Source organism: Triturus cristatus, chromosome 1_1, assembly GCF_964204655.1.
Source record: "Triturus cristatus chromosome 1_1, aTriCri1.1, whole genome shotgun sequence".
Classification (NCBI taxonomy): Eukaryota; Metazoa; Chordata; class Amphibia; order Caudata; family Salamandridae; genus Triturus; species Triturus cristatus.
In genome coordinates, this window is record NC_140579.1 from 266,677,192 (window position 1) to 266,689,209 (window position 12,018).

Genomic DNA, 12,018 nt, shown 5'->3' on the forward strand with positions numbered 1-12,018 from the left:
CTCTACCAGTAGCCAGCCTGGGGGCATCATTGTTAGCTACATCAGCCAAGTGGGTAACAAGGCCATTGATGTAAAGGCTAAACAACGTTGGAGCCAAGACACACCCTTGGCGCACTCCCTTCCTAACGGGGAAGCGTGAAGATAGGTCGCCATGTCTCCCACACCTAACCTGGGCGTAATTGCCGTTGTGAAATCTGGTTAAAATATTCAACAGGTAGGGTGGGAGGCCCATTTCTGCCAGAACTTTCCATAGTTTTTCTCTTGGGACAAGATCGAAGGCAGCGCGCAGGTCAACAAAGATGAGGTAGAGGCTGCCACCTTCTACTCTCACCGTTTTCCAATATAGGACCTGTAGCCGGAAGATCTGGTCTATGGTTGAAATCCCAGATCTAAACCCTGCCTGTAGTGTAGTCAAAATTTTGTTGTCATCCATCCATCCCTGGATTCTATCTAAGATAATTCTGCCCATTAATTTCTGGGTGGTGTCAATAAGACTAATTGGTCTGTAATTAGCCGGCTTTAATGGGCAGCCTTTCTTAAATATGGGAACTATCTCCGCGCCCAACCAAGTGTCTGGCAAGACGGCCCCCATCAGAATGGAATTGAATAATACCACCAAATACGGGGCCCAGATTTTTGGTTGGGAGCGGAATAAGTCCGGGGCATTTTATCTAGGCCAGGTGCTTTGTTAGAAAGGAGCCTTATTATTGCGGTCTCTACTTCTTTGAGAGTGATGGCCACAGGGAGTTCTGACACAAGAGTGGCTGCACCCATCAAGGATGGACGCGACTGGCACACATGTGGAGGTGCTGAAATAGAGGGGGGGGGCGAGTCTCAATATTAGATATACTAGGATCAATTCCTCTCGCCGGGCTAGACTCGAGAGATATATCAATAGGAAGGAGGTCGTCCGAGTCCCCATACAGTTCCCCAAAATGGGATTCCCACACTTGTGGAGCTATGTTTGCAACGGGGGGCAGAGCTGCCCCATTCTCGTCCAGGTTCACAATGGCCCAAAACGCCTTAGGGTCTCTACATGTGAGGGTTAGTCTTAGCTCCTCCCATCTTTGCTCCTCCCAGTCCCTCTTCCCCCTGGCAATAGCCTTCTTATAATCTAAACGAAGTTTCTTTATGTTGGCCCTGTCATTGCCTTTAATTGCCGAAAGCAAGTCCTTTTTTGCTTTTCTGCAGGGTTCCTTATACCAGGGGTGAGACCTGGGCTGATGTTTGTTTCCCACAGGGTTAAATAGGCCCCTCAGGTTATTGACTAGGTGAATATGAATCTTAGTTGGATCACTCAAGTTATCTGTTCTTACATCCCCCATTGCGGAGAGAGATGGCAAAACTATCTGATATATTTCCGCAAGTTTAGCAGGGGATTTCAGAAAGTAGGGCCATTTTATCCTCCTCCTATTGTTAGAAAGGAGTAATGGGGGTATTGGGCTATTTAAGTTGGGAGGAGGGTTTGTTAGACCAAAACTGCCCGGTTTCAAAGTTAAAACAAGGGCATTATGGTCACTGTCTTGTCTAGGGTGGATTTCAAACTCTAATAGGTTACCCCAATGTCTTGCTTCCATTAATATATAATCGATATTAGAGTTTTGGCCTGGTCTGTTGAACGTGGGAAGGCCTGGGCAATCGGGTTTCAATCTCCCATTACAGGCCCTTAGGGACAGTGCAAGAGATAAGGATTTAATTTGAAGGACGAGGGGAGTCCAGGCTCTGACAGGAGAGATCTGTGGTTCACAAATGTGCCAGAACTGGTCTTCTTCGTCCGGCTCACCCGTATCAGGAGACTCGAGGGGTTCAAATTGGCAGTTAAAGTCACCTCCTACTATTAGTTGCGGTGGGGACTCTAGGGACAATATAAAATGCTTTAATGCGTCTATGGCACCAGATTCTTGGCCATTCTTAACTGGTCTAGAGTAGACGTTTATTAAAGCAACCGATGGTTTGTCTTTTAGGGTTAAGAGGACACATTGAACGTCCAGGGAGCTAGTTGGAATCACAGTTGCCTGAGCTCCCAAATGTGTCCCTACCCATATTGAAAGACCACCCGAAGGTCTCCCTCTACCACTTGTGGTTGCCAAAATGTCAAAAGTGGCATAGCCGATCCTCGGATTTTCCTCCGTGGCCCAGGTTTCTTGCATGAAGCAGATGTCATGGGTACCTATAAAATTACTCCATTCCAAGTTAGATAACTTGTTTTTTATCCCTGCCACGTTCCAGGACAATATTTTTATTCCCCCACCTAGTGCTCTGTTCCTGTTTACTAGGTCGCCAGCCGTAGAATCTGTGCAGACTTCAGTTGTTTGAGGGTTGATTACTATTGTGGTGCCCGGAAGATTAACACCACACAGAAAATCATCGGGGGGAACAACCAAATCTTCGTGGGTGATTTGTTTTGTTTCCGGTCCTATACTCAAGGAAGAAGATACTAAAGGAGATTCTAGGGTACCACTCACACATCTACCCTTTTCTACAGCTATTTGGGTGCCCATAGCTTTGTCAGGTTGGAGTACAGGGCTCAGGATCACGACTGGTCAGTCCACCTCCTCCAACATACTGAATCTATTTTTTTGAGCAAAAAGTGACAACAGGGGCATATTCTGGGTTTCTTCTACTGGTCTAGCATACGATTTGTTTTGGCCCCCCCGCCCAACTCGCACCCCTATTCTGCCCTACTCTGTGCTGTGGAGCTGGATAGAAATATGACAGGTGCAATGGGATGATTTGAGTATTAGGTCTAAGGGGTGCCCTGCTGCAGATATAATCTACAGCGAGTGGGTGTCTAAAATTGACAATGACACAATTTCCTATGATGGACTTAGGAGTAGGCCCAATCCAATCTAATCTCCGAACACCCAAAATTTCTCCAGAGATGTTATAAGGGAGGGGGCTGTTTGAGTTGAACCAGTACATACATTTGTTTTTCAGTTCCGAAAAATCCTCGTTCTTCCCTTTAGGTAGGGGGGGAACACCAGCAAGCACAACAACATATGGGAGAGATTCAGGCGGCAAATCAATGCAAGGTAATGTGGTGTTAAGGCCCTCAGTAGAAGTGTTTCTATACTCTTTTGCTTGATTGTCTGAACATTTTTCCCCCACATTGGTGACCTCCCTCTGTGCTCTGGAACTTTCTGAGTCTGTGGCCCTAGTCAAAGAAATAGTTGTAGCGGGGACAATCATGCCAACCGTTTGAGAGGGAACAGAAAAGGTTTCAGAGGCGGCGGAGGCATTATCGTCGGTAGGAGCAGGACAGGGGAGAAGATTTGTGGAATCTGTGGTCGGCTTGGTTTTACCAAAGCCAGCATTGTTGATGGTGGAAACCAATCTGTCCAGTCTAGACAGAAGGGATTTAAAATGGGAGCCAAGTAGATGTTCAATATGGACCTGGAGATCTAAAATCATGTGGGTGGCCCACAGAGGAGCCTGCGTGGGGGACAAGGTAGAGGGAGGATCGATCGGTATAGAGGAATTAGTTGGAGGCTTGTTTTTCCTTAGTGTTTTACTCTTGCCGGCCCTAGGTTTCTTGACTACAATACGAGTCACAGAAGCCTTGTTAGGAAGAAGGTGGGGTGGGGAGTTGGGAACCTGGAAGACGTGCGTATCGCTGGTAGTGGGCTGTGCACAGGGTAGGTCAGCGAAGGAACAGATAAAAGATGAATTAAGATCAAGGGCGTTGGTTGTGGCAATTGACACATCCTCCACTATTTGAGAAGGGGGGGGAATTGCAGGAGTAATTGATAAACGCCGCTCTGTGTTTTCTATGGCCGAAGCCACGGCTCCAATTGTTTGCTGCAGCATTTTATCAATAGCTGTCAGGCTTGGGAGGGGTTGCGCTGTTGTAGTCTGTTGTCTAGTTGTTGGCCGTGAGGTAGATAGGCTAGGATTTTTACCATTTCGTTTCATGGTTACAGACAAAGTGTAAAAGACACACAATCGCGCAAGTTATTACAATGCTTCCTTTGGATATTAAATAGCACAAAGCTGTGAGGGGGGATGCTGATAATCTTATAGTTCAAAATGTCAATAAATGCAAACACATAAGATGAGTCGGGGATTTGAAATACGTATCAAGCTTGTGACACAGTACCTTGCTTGCTGCTATTTCCAGCTGCGGGGACGTCAGTGGGGTGGCCCTGCCCGGCCTCTGACGGTCCCTGACGGCCCGCCCTCTGCCCGGGCTCAGCCCGGCGTCGCCCGCGCGCGTCCCGCGACGCGGGGGGAGCTGTGGTTTATCAGGCGCCTCCGGGCGCGCTTGCGGCGGAAGTGCCGTCAATAGGAGCAGGGGCTGCTGGGAGTTGAAGTTTCCTGGCGCGGCTACGGGCTGGAAGAGCCGCCGTCAAGGGGAACATCCGGCAAGGGTTCCCCAGTCCGCTGTCCCCCCGCTGGTGTCGCTGGACTCAGTGGCCTGGTACAGGTTCGTCTGCACAATGGTGTCCCTCGCTCCACCGGGGGAGCTGCGGTTTATCTAGCGCCTCCGGGCGCGCTTGCGGCGGAAGTGCCGTCAATAGGAGCAGGGGCTGCTGGGAGTTGAAGTTTCCTGGCGCGGCTACGGGCTGGAAGAGCCGCCGTCAAGGGGAACACCCGGCAAGGGTTCCCCAGTCCGCTGTCCCCCCGCTCGTGTCGCTGGACTCAGTGGCCTGGTACAGGTTCGTCTGCACAATGGTGTCCCTCGCTCCACCGGGGGAGCTGTGGTTTATCTAGCGCCTCCGGGCGCGCTTGCGGCGGAAGTGCCGTCAATAGGAGCAGGGGCTGCTGGGAGTTTAAGTTTCCTGGCGCGGCTACGGGCTGGAAGAGCTGCCGTCAAGGGGAACACCCGGCAAGGGTTCCCCAGTCCGCTGTGCCCCCGCTGGTGTCGCTGGACTCAGTGGCCTGGTACAGGTTCGTCTGCACAATGGTGTCCCTCGCTCCACCGGGGTAGCTGTGGTTTAATCACATTACAAGCGAGCTCGAAAGCGCGTTCAAAATACTGGAATCAGCGTAATAAACAGCTGTAAAGTCACTTTCAAGGGCACAGGTCATCATAAACCTTAACTCTGCAGCAGTGCCACCCGCACTGTATTTGATGTAACTTCAGAGAGACCCATCAAAGTTCTTCCACAATCTCACCATATCAGAGCTGAAGCATTTTCATTATACTACGAAGTCATGGTTGTAGCTTATTTATGTTGTGCAACTAACAACCGTTGACAAAGCCAATAAATAGTAATGGCTTGTTGTAGGTGTAATGTTACTGGCTGCATTATATATTTTGATGTAATGACAGAAGAAGTAACATACCAGTAGCAGCACACTAAGCTAAGCATGGATTTTAAGTTTGCGTGTCACGCCCTTAATTAAATCGGTTACGCCCCTTTGAGAACCCCCTCCTCCTTCAGTTTTGAAGCCCTGGTGCCCTGGCATAAGCAGATGCTGCCGAGATCTATGTTATGTGTAACCTGCGGGTCACAGTGTTGAATCCTTGTTCGATAGGGAATCGTTTCTTGGAGCTTTGAATACCTAATGGTGCTCAAATCCTTAGCACTTACTTTCGACTTCAGAAGCCTGAAAGGCTGAGACAACTTTTCGGGGAGAGCGACCTATCTGCTGGTAACAAATATAGCGCTTCATGGAGCGCTCCACTCCAGTTCTCGCTGAGCTGTCTTATCAGCACACATTAGACAGGCAGGCATAGGAGTGCGACAGTGCCCCACCCCTTCCTAACCTTTCGAGGCATGGCCCTGTCGACAAAGTGCGAGATGTACAGCAGGCCTGCGCTTCGAAATCCAGCAGACGAGACCAGGAGCTACATTCAGCTCGCTGCAGTGCTACGTTCGTTGGATGCAGCGTCACCACTGGCCTCATTGCCGTGCTCGTATAGGCTTAGCTGCATTGTTGCTGTGGACGTCATCCCAGCACCACACTGGAGCTCTATGAAGTGCTAGCACGATCCCGCTGCAGCACTGCACGGATGCTGATGCAGCGTTTCCACGGATGTCTATGCAGTGCTGACAGATCTTGCTCCAACCCGGGAACAGATGGCACTGCGTTTGTTGCACAGCACTAGATGCTTGGCCTGCACAAGTCTCATGTCAACGCTGGCACAAATGACACTGCAATGCTGGCACAAATGACACTGCAACGCTGCCACGGATTGTGCTGCAGTGCTGACACGAATATCGCTACATGTTTGCACTGAAGTCTTTGCTTGGACTGCATTGTTGGCATGAGTCGTGTACCTGTCATTGCGGTGCTGGCCACGGTGTTGTTGCAGTACTGGGCTGGCATGGACCCATCACACATGGCTGCATTTCCACGGATATTACTGATTTGCTTCAAGCTGCTGAAGTGCTGGCAGTGATTTTACTGCAAGTGCTGGCTCTAATCTCCCTGCAGTGATGGCACAGACGCCACTGCAGTGTTTCCACGGATATGAGTGCGGGCTCTAATCTCGCTGCAGTGCTGGCACAGAAGCCACTGCAGTGTTTCCACGGATATGAGTGCCGGCTCTAATCTCGCTGCAGTGATGGCACAGACGCCACTGCAGTGTTTCCACTGATATGAGTGCGGGCTCTAATCTTGCTGCAGTGCTGGCAAATGCGTCCGGATGCCGGGACACCACCGCCTTTCTCCGAGGCAAAACAGAAATGCCTCGGAGAAAGGCAGCGGCGGTTTCGGATTCGGGGGCGTGTTCTCCTCTTGCCATTGGCTGGAGGAGATAATTAGACTTCTTGAAAAAAACACGCCCCCGAATCCGAAAAGGATGGGGCCTGTTCGGAGGGACGGACCTCTTCTCCAATGGCTGGCCAGCATTCAAGAGGCCAGCCAATGGAGAACAGGGGAGAAGAGGGGCGGGTTCAAGCCCCTCTTCTCCAAGTCATTAAATCTCGGATCGAGACTGCGCAAGCGCAGCCTTCGAGCCGAGACCTAAAAAAGGGCGCCATGCGACTGAGTAGAAGTGAAGTGAGTATATTTTGTGCTTTTCTTTCTTTTCTTTTTGTCATCAAGCTGTGCAGAACCCACAGTTTACCATTGTGGGGTTTGCAATCCACGATGGGTATTGTGCTAAAAATGACTGTTTAAAGGTTCTGACTATCAAAAAAAAGAACAACTGCATGCCTGTTGAGTGCCTAGGGGATATGATCACTTTATAACGATTTTCTCATCCCTGTTTTTATTTTTCGGTGCAGCCCGGTAGACTAGACAGAATGCAAGGCAAACTTAAATATACTACAGTTAATTTAGGGTCTTTATTTTATGACTGTGTTAAGCAGGGACCATGCCAGGTCAGGCGTCAGAGCACTTTTCATATTTGTTCCAGTGTGCCTCGTCGCTTCTTTTACTGATTAGTACGTTTTTGACTAATTTCATGATGTGAATACTTTTAACAGTGGATCAAATCCCCTCGAGGCTCTTTGCTCATATCCGTATATGCCCAGTAAACACCTTTTTCTTTTTTTTTTAATTATACCAACCGAACGTGCTGTTCAATAATTGTATTTTACTGAAACGTTAAGAATCCACCAGTACGCAATTGCAGTAATGGCCAGCATGGTAGGGTTGCGTCTGAACATGACTGAAGGGAAAGGAGCAGAGATTTCATCATCCGCCATTGACATACAGGTGAAAAGGGTATACGTTCTTTTTCATTACGGACAAGAGAAATAAAAACACGAATGTCGGGGTGTTATTCAAAAAGAGAACAGTCCTTGAAAATGGGTGGAGTAGACAAATGCGCATCTTTTTCTTTAACACGCATTTGCTTCCTCCTCTGCACAGGCTTCTTTTCTCTCACAAGCATTTTTTCCCTGCCTACTCGCGTGGCATGGCACCGGAGCAACTGAGTTTCCTCTGCTGATCATTGGACGGATACTTGGATTGTAAGCGGTGGGGATTTCTCATTGGCCTAGCGGAGAGCCACTAAAAGCACTTTACTGGAACAGTAAGGTAGGCTGCGCCAGTTAAACCGGAGAGTCGAAATTTAAAGGCGCAGTAAAGAGCAGTTATGAACTCTGGGGCAGATTTATGAGCCACTTGCGCCACTTTTGCGTCACTTTTAACATGGGAAAAGTGACGCAAAAGTGGCGCAAGGGGCTCATGAATCTGCCCCTATATACTTTTGCTGTTTACGTCAAGATATGTTCGTATAAATGTGCGATACGTATTTTTTTCTAGCATATTGTCATCTTCTGAAACAGGAAACTGATATTTAAGGCTAACTTCCCCAGATGAATAAACAGTACGGTGCTCTTATGATTTTAACAAGGAGAGCCAGTTTGGCTCGAAGAGCCCGTCAAGTGAGCCGAGCCATGAAAATATCTGGCATGTAAATAATGTAGCAATCTTCATTTATAAATTAGGCCTGCGAAATTTAAGATTGTGTTGGTGTATTTCATGCAATTTTAGTAATTTTCATTTACGCGTGTTACCCACAACTTCTGGAATAAAGCCATTATTATACTTAGTGAAATCACAGGCCTTTCGCGCTAAAATGATCCCTTAATTCACTGGAGCAACAGAACAGAACGTGAGTCTTTTTGTACTGCCTTTTTTTTGGAGGGGGGGGGAGGGGGGGGGGGGGGCGGGAGAAGGCGAAAGGACTATTTTATGACGCGAAATGCATTTTTGATATAAAATTGATGTAAGGCCATCTTTTCATGCTCAAATATAGGCCTACATGATGGATTTGCATTTCAATTGATAGACTTAATTTCGCCAAACTTTGTGTATTTACTTTGTTACTCACCCCTATAATAAAAAGTGAATTTCTTTAACATGCAATTATATCCCTACAATACATCAGGCTATATCATTACATTGAGAGACATTTATTAATGCCCTTCTAGCCCGCCCTGATGACAATGGCCTTAGTGAACTAAGAACCAAGGGGCATATCAACAAGGGCTTTATCTCTGCTTTTTTGGCTTTAAAAGCCAAAAAAGCAGAGATAAAACTAGCGCCCTATCAGCAACAGGGTGCTAACATGCAAATTTGCATGTTAGCACCCTTTTACTCTACGCTTCTCCTTGCATCTCTAATGAGATGCAAAGGGGGCGTTCCAGAGTAAAATAATAGGAGAAATGTCGCTAAGCGACATTTTCCCTATTATCAAGAATGTCGCTAACCCTGTTAGAGACAAAAAAAGCAGCGCTAACCACGGTTAACGCTGCTTTTTTACGTCTGGTATTTTTCAGACTTAGCCATGATATCCTATGGAAGGAGGATATCATGGCTAAATTTGCCTGTCCCTATCAACAAGGTAACGTGAGATTATCGCTGGGTTTCCAGCGATAATCTCACGTTAGCCTGTTAGCGTGAGGATTTTTATCGCTATTGAGATAAGCGTTGCTAATAGCACGCTATCTCAGCGATAAAAATTCACGCTAGCCGGCGATAATTATCCTAGTGCTAAGTGCGCTTAGAGATAATTATCGCCGGTTGTTGTTGATATGCCCCCAAGTCAGTTATGTTTGGCCAAGATGCTGATAATACGTGGAGCACCATTAAAGTCTTTTAAACAAAATGCTTTTGTACAGATCACATCCTTAACTCCTATATTTCAAGCTGCTCTCAAATGTAATAATGAAGAAAAAGGCGGCATGGTGAAATAAAATATTTGCTACGATCACTCATTTTGGTCAAGGAGGGAGGCTGAATTGATCCCATGTTTTCTTATTTCATGTGCAAATCCGCCACTAGATGAGTATGTCTTTTCCTCTCCTGTTTTACGTGAAAGTTAATTATTTTTTTCTAAGTTATGATCTATGAGTTTAGAGATTAGGTGGTAGTCAAATGCACCATAACAGCGTGTTTCGTTTTGGGTGTGAGGGCTGAGGACTGAGGTGCACCTCGAGCTGCGCCAGAGCGAGGTATTTCGCTTGGGCCCGGGTGGAGCCTTCATTCGCTTGCCCACCTCTACTAAAAAAGCCTAATAATGTCTAATGACAAACTGTCACTTGGCAACTTTCCCCCTCAATCTATTAGTCCGTTTATATGTCACCCATTTTAATTCAGCAGCATCCCAGGTGTGCCACCATTATCCAATCGTGGCTTTCCAGCTAACAGCACTTGCATCCTTGGATTTTTTTTTAGCCCACACTAACTCGTAAAAGTGAAGCTACAAATAACGGAATGTAATACACTGTTGTCTAGGAAACCAGAAGTACCCGAAGGTGTCACAAATGGAACAGCTATGCCTGGGAAAGTAGTTATAATTTCAAGAGCATAGTCCTCCTACAAGTTCATGTGTGGAAGGTCGGGCGTGAACTGCTTGGCAGCACTGTACAGCTTAATGTACATTCCTTCATGCACTACTACTTCAGAATTGTAATGTTTAGCGTGCTGCTGTGAAGCAGGAGAGCACGGCATAGCAACTGAGTCAGTGACGGCCACAAAGTTATGAGACTAAAGGCAGTGCTCAATGCAAATTGTTTCTGAAAGTTTCAAGTCGAGAAAAACAAATCACCAAAAATGCTAATCAGGAAATGCAAGTTAGAAAGTCTCAGACATTCTTAAATAGCACTGTGCTTAAAATATGTCATATATTTGGGACCACAGCAGTCTACTAAAACTGGCTGATATCCAGAATTTGTCTACAACCTCTACCAGAGTGACTGTTCACTCACAGGCTGGATATTATGATGCTTATAAATCTTGTTGGCTGTTTTTTCTTTCATTTTGCTCTTATGATTGAAAAACGTAATACAGGAAGACTCATCCTTCCATTTCATGTAGCCATGACACGTAATGGAAGTAATTATACCATGTCTGCCCCTTTGAGCGTGGAGAACTTTGCAGCAAAGCAATGGTCATTCTCATTGGTTCATTTATTTTAAAGGCTGTGAAGACCGGTGTAGCAGTGTGCTGGCTAAAACGCCATGTTTGAGTTCTGGTGTCACTTGTGACATGAAGCCTTTTGGTTATAGTAGAAAGTTAAGAAACCTGGAAACCAGTTCATCTTATTCATACTGCATAATAAACAATACAGTGCATACATACCCTGGGAGGATTTTAACAGTAGCTATATGGTCATGTCAAAGTGGTTTCCATGATGTTTTGTACACTGAAAACCTTGATCGACTTTTCATCGATGTCGGAATAAAGGTAACTTCTAATGGCAGACAGTAAAAGTCTACCCAGATCCCAATGGTCGTCCTGATGTTGCACTCTGAAATGCTGGCTACATGTGCTCAGAAATGACTGGTAAACTTTTATCTGGTGGCTTTACTTGCTTCACAGATGCATTCTACGGCAAACTAACCACTGAGTTAAATATACCCCGATGAGACCCATGTGCAAATCGTAGATCCGATTTCCACAAAGACCCTCATAGCCTTCAATCATTTTGAGGTGGGTACTAATATTAACTCGTTTATTTACAGTGCTATGTAAGGAGCAAGCTTATTATAGAGATATATATTGGGCTAGGTTCACAAAGGTGTTATTGACAGTAAATGAAAACGTATGGCTGAAAATAATTAACCTCATTTAACCTTGCCAGGAATTCACAAAAGGATTCCTGGCAGGCATAAACGTATTTACTCCTGCAAATAGGACGTTTTTCTACATGTGGTGTTTGCCTTGTAAGTTTGTGAGCGCTGACAAACTTACTTACATTTGTGGACATTCACAAACTCTAAAGTGCCCCTCCGCAACCTGGGAACTATTGGAAATGTACCTAAGGAAAGGCCTCCTCTTCTAGGATGGGAAGTGGAACGGATCAGCAACAGATTTGTTGGGGTTTTAGGGGACAGGCTTTTTCAAGTGGGAAAAATGTTTTACCCCACTGAGAAAAAAAAATGTGCTTTCACCAAGTGCTTAAATCTACAATGTGTGTGTATTTCTGCACTGGTGGAATAGGAGATTCTTGACATGAAACATGACATTATTGAGTCAGTACTTGTTAGTGCTGGTTTGGGTAATTATAGCTAATTGTGTTTGCATTTGGGGACATTTCTTACTTCTTCAGGGAGACTATAATGGTATGGAGCTTCGGTAAGAGGGCTGGCAATAACAATTGGGACAGCAAAGTAG